This window comes from Centropristis striata, chromosome 5 (assembly GCF_030273125.1).
Source record: "Centropristis striata isolate RG_2023a ecotype Rhode Island chromosome 5, C.striata_1.0, whole genome shotgun sequence".
Classification (NCBI taxonomy): Eukaryota; Metazoa; Chordata; class Actinopteri; order Perciformes; family Serranidae; genus Centropristis; species Centropristis striata.
The window spans coordinates 17,742,951-17,754,233 of NC_081521.1; the positions used below are offsets into that span (position 1 = coordinate 17,742,951).

The 11,283-nt window shown below is 37.6% G+C and overlaps 2 long non-coding RNA genes across 2 annotated transcripts; one reads left to right on the plus strand and one right to left on the minus strand.

Moving 5' to 3' along the window:
- Positions 1-1,045: 1,045 nt before the first annotated feature.
- On the minus strand, positions 1,046-1,551 carry LOC131971870 (uncharacterized). Its single transcript, XR_009394413.1, has 2 exons — positions 1,292-1,551; positions 1,046-1,174 (listed from the first exon to the last, which is right to left on the minus strand). It is a non-coding gene; the product is annotated as an uncharacterized LOC131971870 (long non-coding RNA).
- A 4,287-nt stretch (positions 1,552-5,838) lies between these two features.
- On the plus strand, positions 5,839-8,769 carry LOC131972252 (uncharacterized). Its single transcript, XR_009394451.1, has 3 exons — positions 5,839-5,917; positions 5,996-7,026; positions 8,579-8,769. It is a non-coding gene; the product is annotated as an uncharacterized LOC131972252 (long non-coding RNA).
- The last annotated feature ends 2,514 nt before the right edge of the window (positions 8,770-11,283 follow it).

Below are 11,283 nucleotides of genomic sequence, written 5' to 3' on the forward strand. Positions count from 1 at the left end.
ATTAATGGGGGTGGCCCCGTTAATAACATAAATAATAACAATGCAATAATAATACAAATAATGCCAATGATTGAATGATGTCCATGGTGTCACATATGTATGGTTTTTTTAATCTCACATTCAACTAGAAGAGCGAGCTAGGGTTGATTTACACATCGTTCCAAATGGTAATACATTATATAAAAAAACCTATATTATATATATTTTACTAAAAGTGGCATCTGGTTTATTATTTTGGCTTCAAAAAACTGTGACAGCAATGTGCAGAAATAAATTGTAGTGCAAGAACAACAATAAAGTGCAACAACAAATAAAATCACTTAGAAACATCTATATATCTATATATATCAAATAACATCTTTACTTCTTGAATAAGTCAACAAGCTCAGCTTGACTTTTTCCCCATTGACTAACTGACTGTCTTTAGGTATAGTGATAATGGTAACTGTCTATAGAGAGTGATAATGGTAACTTTGGCCAACATGCCTTTTGGGGAATGAAAAGTTCTCGTTAATAGGCAGTGGCCCTCTGATCACCTGCTCAGTCCTGTCTAAATCTGAGAGGAATAATAATTTTTTTTTTTTTATTGCTCTTGGGGGCCCCCAAGTGGCCACGGGGCCCTAAGCAGTCGCTTAGTTCGCTTATGCCTTGGGCCGACTCTGATCATGAATATTGGGGGAAAAATGGGTCTTCACATATTCTACATATTGACCTATTTGAATTTTTACAACCTCTCCTCTCCTGTCCTTTCCTCTCTGCTCTGTGTAAACGGGGTTTCAGTCAATATTTGTCATGCCAGCAGAATCAATTGTAAAATAAACATCTGTGTATTTTGGATATTTTCTTTCAATAGTCTAAAATAAGATGAATGTTGAAGAATGTTGTAGAAGCAGGATTTTAAAATTGACCAGTGCATGAAAAGTTTTTTTATTTTTATTTATATCAACATGTAACATGATCTGTTTTACATGTTGTATATTTACCAAAATGTTCAAAATCACACACTTAAAAGTTACATTTGTTACAGAAATGCCTTTGAGTCAAATGAAAATCAAATGAATTGCTTTTAATTAAGATTTCATATATTGTCAAATATTCTTGATGATGGTGATGGTGGTGGCCGGGGTCAGGTTGAGTACCAATGAGAACCAACACAAACAGGAGGAGTCCCGCCCTGTGCAAGACAAAAAACACTCATGAATAAAGTTCAAATTCACATCTATAAAGTGAACTTTTCACCACTGTATGTTACTACTGGTACTATTGTAGTCATAGAGAGGGGATTACATACTTAGCGGAGTGAAAGAAAGGCGACCAGCGCTCTCCTGGAGTCGTCCATCCTTCTCATCTGCTCAGGGGTAAACGCATCGTCTCTGTTGTCAACAAGTCCTGGATGTTGAGTCTCATAGAATAAAAAGAGAAGACAAACAAGATATTTAGCAAACAGTCACTTCACTTCCTTCAGTTGCAGCTACCGACGCTGGAAGAAAGAGGGAGAAAGAGTGAGAAAATAAAGAGTCTTTGAATCAATGGTAAGTGTGATTTACCACTCACTCACCACTGATAATGGGAACATTAACTCCTGACACTTTCAGGACTTAATGTTCTCATTAAGCATTGACTTACGTTTGTTAGGTGTGACCACCTATACCTAAAAAAAGAAAAAAATATAAAATACAGTTAGTAAGATGAATAAACCCTCAAGTATTAAATAAGTGCAATTAAAATGTGTTAATGCTGCCGTTAGTTGTCAACTTACCTGTGGTATACGTGTCTGCAGCTGAGATAGTGAGTGTGTTGAGTGGTGAATGAGCTGCAACTTGTGAGTGTAAATGCAATCAGTTTCAGTGTCCAATACATTAAGCGTTAAGAGATAGAGCGTTAAAAAATAAGTTGTTGTTTTTTTTTTTTGACAGGGACAATGCAGTTAACATAGATACAGGACATGCATCCGATGTGCTGCATATAGAGATATAGCTTCAGCTAATTCTCAACTCCTGTCCCTAGTTGGGCTTTTACAACAACATGGGTCAATGACGTGATCTAACACAGTGTCAGTTGGTGTAAACAGTATTTTTTTTCCCATGAAAATCTGATTATATACAGGGAAATAAATGTGAACTAAAATGAGAAAAACAAAACAATCCACGTTTACATTGCAACACCATGGTATATAACAAATGTTTACATAATTTGCCAAAACTTTTGAAAAAAATGGTTGGATTTAGAATATGTTCTGCTCAATATTGACAAAATGTGTAAATGTAGAAATACTAAAAAACTTGATGTTTTTTAAAATTAAGTAATTATATGTATGAGTCCACTGAAATACAGTGTAGGTGGATGAAGAATTTAATATTTATGATTTTTTTGTGGTTACACCATTTGACATATTGCCAACCCTTATTTGTCACTGACCCACATACAAAATCACAATACTATAAAAATCCAATATACAATTACACCATTGGGTAAAAAGACGCTACCTAATTCATTGCCAACCCTGCTAGATGTGTGGAGAGTTCACCTAGGTCTTTGTCAACCCTCAAGATTACAAAGGCACAATCCTGCCTTCACATATGTACAAGTGGGCCCTGGTGCAAGACGCTACCGAGGGCTGAGTGAGCCCCGCAAGACGCTAAGGCTTTCCTGAGGATTCTTCTGCCCCGCAAGACGCTAAGGCTTTCCTGAGGATTCTTCTGCCCCGCAAGACGCTAAGGCTTTCCTCAGGATTCTTCTGCCCCGCAAGACGCTAAGGCTTTCCCCCGGATTCTTCTGCCCCCCAAGACGCTAAGGCTTTCCCCAGGATTCTTCTGCCCCGCAAGACGCTAAGGCTTTCAAATCCTGCAGTATACATTACCATTTCCAGTCCAAGTCCCAGTCCCAGTCCCCGTCCCAGTCGCTGTCATCATCCCTGTTGGAGGGGCCCGGGCCTGAAGAAGTGGAGGGTCTGGAGTCCCTGTCCTCTTCTGTGCTCCTGGTTGCAGGAGGCGTGGCTGCTGGTTCCTCAGAGGTAAGCTTCTGTCTCTTGCTACTTACCAGCTCCGTTTCGCTCTCGTCCCTGCTTCTCTTCCTGGAGGAGCCAAGTCCTGAGGTTGTAGGAGCAGAGTCTTCTGAGCGTGGACCCCACAAAGGACCCGGGACACCAAAAGGAGGCACGGCAACACGAGGAGAAGAGGAAAGAGATCCAAAGGACAATCCATGCCAGAAAGTTCTAGGAGGGAGCTGCTGGGTGGGAGGGGAGTCTTCACTGGTAGAGTTAGACCAGTCGGACCAGACGGACTCTATTAGCGGACTGTAGTCTGCACTTTCTTCATCAGAGGAGACGGGAGAAAAGGGTCCTTCTTCTTCCTGTAAGAAACCCTCGTCATACTCACCATCATCCCAGATGATCCAAGTGTAGCCTTGTTCTGTGGAAAAAAAAGCAGCAGAAAATGTGAGTTCACATTATAATGATTTCTCTTCACATGAAATAGATTGCATTAAATTTGCAACAAACACAGTAAATATAAAATACAGCAGCATAACTACAACTGCACTACTTGTGTTACAATATGAAATATTTTTATTTTGAGCATCAATTCATGCTGCATTAATCTGAGACATACAGATAACCATTACTCTGTTGCATATTTGCAACTTAACTTAATGTGTTAATCTTGGAAAATTTAAATTTTCACGTGACTTTGCATGTTTATTCAGATATGTTGTAAAATATTTTTACTTATATTGTAACTAATACAAATATCATTCTTGGAAATATAACATGATTGAAAATATAAATCTGTCCAATGACGTTTTGTTCAGATTGACAAACAGAGAACACATAACAACGACCATATGTAGTGGTGTACTTGAGTTAATTCACTTAGTCACATTACACCACTGCTTCTACTAATAATAATCATCATTATTAATAATTAGGTGCGCTTGAAAACCACTTCATAAGTGGAGGAGGCGCACGGCACGCGCTTTTACGCACGGCTCATTTCACTTTCTTATTAATTTGGGTTCAGATTTCAGGCCTCGGATCCTTAAGTAGAGAAAAATATCAGCAAGGAAGCAGTGGAGCAACCGGGAAAATGATCAAATCGGGAGAGAGAAATAGCCTACAGCAACTGTCCGACATGGAGCTCGGGGAAAAAATATACGAAACCCATTAATATATTGGTGTATTTGGGTAATATCTAACAAGTTAATTTAACATAGGCCTAATAAACTTTAAAACTAAAAGGGGTAGCTGTTTCCACATTAATAGGGTCAAGCTTCAACACTGTAAACAAATGAACTCAGGTGTTGATCCACACAGAAGGACATGACGTGTTTCAGTACAGCTGCACGTTAGTGTTCTGACCACAGACGTTGACGTTCTGACATCCTCCTCAAAATAATTCCATGGTCGCCATGGGAAACATATATTCATATACAAACATATATATGGAAATCCCATAAACTTGGTCTGGTCGCCATTTTATCAATATCAAATTAGGTAGTTTTGTTGCCCTCAAAGCAAAACAACAGTGTTTTTAAAACATCTTGCTTATTAAATATGCATTCTATACCCCTCCGGGAAATTTGAGACATTTTTTGCTTGAAATCATTAATATTCACAGAGAAATCGTCGAGTGAAAGTCCGGCACCCTTAAATATGTGATAATCATTTTTAAATAATCAAAAATTAAAAATATATACCATCAGGGTAGATCTGCAGGTCGAGCACCATGGTTGAGCTCCTGGATGTTGCACAGCAGTTCAGTGATGCACGAGATTAGTTTTACAACAAATCAGATTCTCTCAAGCGCTTTAAAACGACAAAAGTTTGCCAAAGTTTGTTTTGCAAAAGGTCAATGTTCTCAAAGTCCGGATGCAAAGGGGAGATCAGAGTGAGCTGCGGCCCTTTTATACCCGACCTGGATCGGTCAACGTTCTGTCTCCATGGCAGTAATTGGCGCAAACGCGTGTGATTGGACAAGGACGAAAGAGAGAAATTAATTTTTATTTTTCATTAATAATTTTTTAATTTTTAATTTTATTTGCACTTGAATAATTTTTTTCAGGGATTTGTTAAACCATTAGTTGTAATTTGACATCCGGAGCTATTACTTACATTGTTATCTTTATCCAACCTGAATATGCTCATCAATATCAATCAGGTGATATAAAATAAAAATAAAAAAACAAAATAAGAATAAAACGCACAGTTGTGATTCACTGCAGTAAAATTGGGGAGATGTTGGGAAAAATGTTTCCGTTTCACCACATTATCCACTGTGGTTATTGTTACGGTTTTGTTTTTTTTAATTAATTGGTTAATAAATTATTTTTATTTCATGTATTGTATAAGTTATAATTTGTATCGTGCATTTTTGATGTATATTGTTTAATTTTGATGCTTTGGCAATATTAATACCAGAACTTAGTATCCTTATGACTTAAAGCTTGGGGAAAAATATAAAAAATAAGTGAAAAATAAACCTCAAGCACTGATTAAGCCAATAACAGACCTTCAAAGAAGAAATACATATACTCATCAATCCAAAATTAAAAAAAAAAGACACGCACAATGATGTGATTATTTTAAGAAAAAAATAGATGGTAACTAAAAAAATATTCAGTTTTTCCACATTAACCACTGACATAATGTTTTTTTAATCAATTAGTTGTATGTTTAGCATAAGGTATGATGAAAATATATATATATTTCAAACAATTTTTAATAGTGTGTAAACATTAATATTGTTCGTGTAACGCACTTGGTTCCTAAATCCATTTCTGTAATGTGAAGTGTTTACTATTCCCCACCACAAGGAGGCGCTTTAGCCTCAACTCATGGTCAGGATCATGAGCGCGAGCGCACTTTGACCCGTGGACGTTGACTTGAGAACCTCGCAGTTAGTGAGTAAACTGACGAATATCGGTAAGAAAAACGACATGAAGGTCGAAAATTAATGATTTATCATATGAAGCACTGTCTAATAAGTCTTTTGTTTCTTAGGAGCAAGAATTGTGAGTTTTGTGGATAAGAGTAGCCGCTTCACTGAGTGAGCCCTCTCAGGAAAACTCCGGTAAGCCTGGTTGCTACATGCTAATAGGCTAGGCCTCGTCCGTGATGAGCTGTTGATGTAGCTTGTTGTGTGAAGATGCCTTTCGTTGAGATACTTCTAATAAACCAATCGGAGCTACAGGAATGTTTCCCAATATTTGAACTTATGGTTTGAACTCACCTCCATACTATTGGCGTCATTGGGAACTGAGTAAACTGACTTTAAACTGACAAAAGATTGATGCTAACACTAATCCGAAGTGTTGCTACCACTACGCTAGCTCAGGTATTAGCTGTAATTTGTGATGTGAGTGCTAACGGGGTAACTGGGTAAGCTAACATGTCGCTACAGCGACATGAGAGAAGTAGAGAAGGCATATGATGCATATTTGTGTTGATATGATGTCAGGTTGTGATAATTGTTTTCTGGTAGCTGAGATATATAAGGTGTTATATTGCCCTGCAATTGTATAAATATTCAATTGGTTAAAAATAGTAATTTAGTACTGTTCATTTCTGGATATAAAGAGTTGAATAGAGAAATATGCTGCAGTAAAAACCCAAAAACAAATAGTGATTAAAAGAGCTGTTTAAATGTAACAAGGCTAATTGTACAGAAGTATTGCAAATAGGAATGTATAAATTAAATATTCCAACCTCACCAGGAGTTTAATGCTCCACTGCTACTCTGCTGACATCACCACTGATTTCCTTCCTTTTCTCTTTTTATGCTGCCAAACAAAACCAGTTTGTTGTGTTGCAGCTGTTGGACGTCAGCGTTTCACTTTCTGACTCTATTTTAAAAAACACAGTAAGACAAAGTTTATTATATGAAAAATTGTTTTAAGTGGCTTTACCTCCCTGATCCTGTTAAATTCTCTCTCTGACACAACTCTTGAATGGTCCTCTGAAAGTCGTAGGCCAGAAGTTCGTCGTCTTCATCGAGGTCATAAGCTGCATCCATCACTTCTGACATAATACAGGTACTCACAAACAATATCACAACTTCACACAACATCAGTTTATCCATAAGAAATCATTTAAGATCACGCTAAAACTATTCTTCTGTCAAATCTACAATTTTCCGCTTCACCATCTCCAGCCAAACAAGTTGTTGCTAACATCCATATTCTGTCCAGGGGAGTAGAAAATGCTTCAGAAATTGAAATTGTGGCCTTATGTTACAATTTTTTTTTTAATTGATGCTTCATAAAAGATCTATAGAATCACTCACCACAGTTTCAAGGTGCACAGCTGAGTTTAGTGTCACCATTCAGTGTCTGAACAAATTTGAAATACTGTCACAATCTCATCTGTTCCTGAGTTATTACGTTGAATATTCACCAAAAAAGTGTTATTGCAAAAATATTACGATGTCATAGTGAAGTTAACCTTTTGGATATAAAGTGTCATCATATATCCTATTGGACATTTGAATTCATTTTGTCTCTTTGCTATGGCCAAAAACACTTTTTCACCATCACCAAAAACACCAAATTTTAATCAGCTCATCCTTGAATCTAAGAGGGTGTCTGTGTCAAATTTGAACATAACTAACTACAAACATACTGGCCCTTATTTATCAAATCAGTGCAAAAAGTGAGCGCAAAGTGGGCGTACGATCATTTCCACAAGGCTCAGCATTTATTGATTTGGACATGAGCAGAGGGTACGATCAGATCTCACATCTGCTTTCAGCTTGTGTACGCAAATTGGAGTCATCGTGAAGTCAACACGTCTGAGATGGAGAATTGTTATAAGACTAGTATTGATGCCGGGGGTTGATAAAACTCTGCTGTGTTTTGTTTTTTAATGGTGACAAACCAAAGTATATTTAGACTACATAATTGATCATTAAATAACATCATTGAAAATAAATACACGTGAAATTATTTTAAGGGCCACTAGCCAAGGAAATTAAATGTTGTTGTTGTGATCATCCCCTCCCCTCTGTGTTTTATGGCTGCCATGTGATTGGCTGATCAAGGATTTGTATTAACGAGCATTTGAACAGGTGTACCTAATGAAGTGGCCGGTTGGTTTGTGGACGACCTTTTTTTTTCTTGTTGTTTTTTTTTGAGTTTTTTTGGATAAATTTGTACGGTGGCCCTGAAGTGCAAATCACAACGGCATATCAGAAAACACAACAACAAATATAAAAACACAACAACAGTGTTTTTTGATTTGCTATGTTTTTTGATTCGTTGTTGTGTTTTTTGGTTTGCTGTTGTGTTTTTTGATTTGTCGTTGTGTTTTTTGATTTGTTGTTGTGTTTTTGATTTGTTGTTGTGTTTTTTGATTTGCTGTTGTGTTTTCTGATTTGCTGTTGTGTTTTTTAATTTGCTGTTGTGTTTTTTGATTTCTTGTTGTGTGTGGCGGCCCCTGCTGGTGTTGCCAGTGGGGCCTGGAGTAAGTTGCTGGTTGACAGGGGGGTCGGGCCAGCCCGGCAATCTGGTGATTGAGGTCACCTGTGTAGGTGATCTGGGTTTACTATATACACTGTTGCTCATTCATTCTGTCTCTCTCTCCTTCCAGATAGACGCCTGTCTCCCGGGTGGTGCGGCAGCTCTAGTTTGAGTTTTGTTGTTATTCTGTTATGTTCCACACAACATCCACACACACCATACTTTTCAGACATGCACATCCTACACCACTGATCTTACTGACTTTCACACCTCATTTTATTGTATCATTTATTATTTATGTTAAATAAAAATGTTAAACTTTATTCAGTTGAAGCGGTGCATCTCTCGCTTTTGTCATGGCTTGGAGCCAGCTGTGACATTGTGTTTTTGGATTTGTTGTTGTGTTTTTTGATTTGTTGTTATAATTTCTGTTTTGTTGTTGTGTTTTTTGATTTGTCATTGTGTTTTGCACTTCAGGGCCACCGTAAGTTTGTATATCTGGATGAAAGGGATGAGCAAGGTATAGTGGTTAACTTCACCTTTTTATCAAGCTTTGACTGAATTGGTACCATCATATTACTGCAACACACCCACAGTTAGCCACTGAGTGGTTAACACATCACGGTGGACCAGGTGCTGTTCTCTAACTGTCACTCAGTGGTTTACGAGGTCGACCTGTCATTCATGTTAATTTTAATATATATATTAATTGCTAATTTTGAGCAAAAAAACATAAAAGTTAATTTCCCCTCTGTTTAAGGGTGATGCTGCAGTTTTAGCCGACTAAAATGTTAAAGTTAACTTTCTTGAACTAAAAACATGCCGTGAAAGTTTGAAGACAAAAAAAAGAACAACATCCAAAAACAAGTTCAGTGCTTTTAAATGGACACAGTGACATTGGATACACATTGATTTGCCTTTATTCTGATTAACTGGTTGTGGTGGTAGAGACTTGTCAACCACAAGGTAGCCACGTTCCTAAAGCAAACCCTGTTTTATCGTCTATTTTACTCTAAATAGGACCATAATTCACTAGATTTACATCATGTTATGATAATTACATATTTATGTATTGAAGAAGACTTGAAAGTAGCAATTGAGACCAAAAACTCTTTACGTAAATGTTTACTGAGGTAATAAATCAAGAGAGAATTCGGGTCATTTCCCCATAGACTTCTATACAATCAAATTTACTTTAGCAGCCAGTGGAGTCACCACTTGCTTCCCCATTGGCTTCTCTTTTCAGATGTCTACTTCCAGACTGAAAACCTCTGCAACTATTGAAACGATTACTGTTATCTTGTGAAACATTTATATTGAAACCCAGAGTTTAAATTGTAATGACTTAAGTGATCCCAATGCACCAAACTTTTCACTTATTGTTAAATATTTCTACATCTAGCATGTGGATTGTCCCAAGACTTTGTACAGACACTCATGATTTCCAGACAATGTTTCATAATAACACGACAGTCTAATCAAATACAGTACAAATGTGTCTACAACAGTAGAAAAGTATTTCTAAAAACTAAAAATTCTCAAATCGGACCCAAAGACTTTCATGAACCTCCAGATGTTTATTTTAAACTTGCTTATATTAGAGACAGGCTCTTATTCCATATATCCTTTTCATACAAAGAGAACAATTTCCGTGTTTATCTTCATAAAATCAGTATATTGTGCCTGTCCCCTGGGTTTTATTTGAGGATTTACAGTTTTTAGGAGCCATACCTACTTTTGGTTATGTAATTGTATGTTCACACCAAACATGAAACTAATTTTTCTGGACCTGACTCTGAATTCCATCACATTTTCCACGATCACTGCTGCTACTTCAGCAGTATGAAACCAAAATAAACAGATTTTGATCAAACCTCTGAACCTGCAGAAATCTCTGATCATTTCCTTAGTCTTTGAGGTGTTCAGTAGGAGATAGTTCTTGTGACTCCAGTCACTGAAGGCTCCCTATATTCAGATTCCTGTCCATTCCTGATACACGCCACAATAGCAGTGTCGTCGGAGTACTTCTGGATGTGGCAGGAGTCAGAGTTGTATTTGAAGTCCCCTGTGTACAGAGTGAACAGGAATGGAGCCAGAACAGTCCCTTGTGGAGCCCCTGTGCTGCTCATTAATGTCCCAGAAACACAGTTCCCCAACCTGACATACTGTGGTCTTCCTGTCAGGTAATCTGTGATCCAGGAGATGAAGGAAAGATCCACTCCCATCTCTGTGAGCTTGTTTTTGAGTATGTTGGGTTGGATGGTGTTGAATGCGCTTGAAAAATCAAAGAACATGATTCTCACATAAGCACCAGTTTCCTCCAGATGAGCCAGGGCACGATGAAACATGTAGACAGCATCGTTCACTCCCATGTGTTTGTTGTTTGCTGCTTTGGAGATGAACACATGTTGAATAGGTGGAGGTGGAGGAGAAGAAGGAGGAGGAGAAGCAGCATTGAAATTGGGTGAGGCCGCTGTATTGAATCTGTTAAAGAACTGGTTGAGTTCATCAGCTCTTTCAATCAGGGATGTAATTTAAATGCAATAAACGGATGAAGAATCTTAAAGGTTTTTGCGACACAGCGTCATGCAAATTTCTCCTCTGTGAGAAAGTTTTTGCTTAATGTTTGGTGTGAACGCACACTTGTTATTAAGATTATTTTGTCTGCTCCTTCTATCAACACTTGAGTCCCAGAAATCTGAGTCGTCTCAGTGATTAAGTGACTGAATAATAAGTAACTGCAGATATTATGTTTGTGCAACAGCCAGGACAATAATAGTCTTAATTAATGCCCCTTTGAAACAATATGAAAAAAACCTAACACGCTACATTACA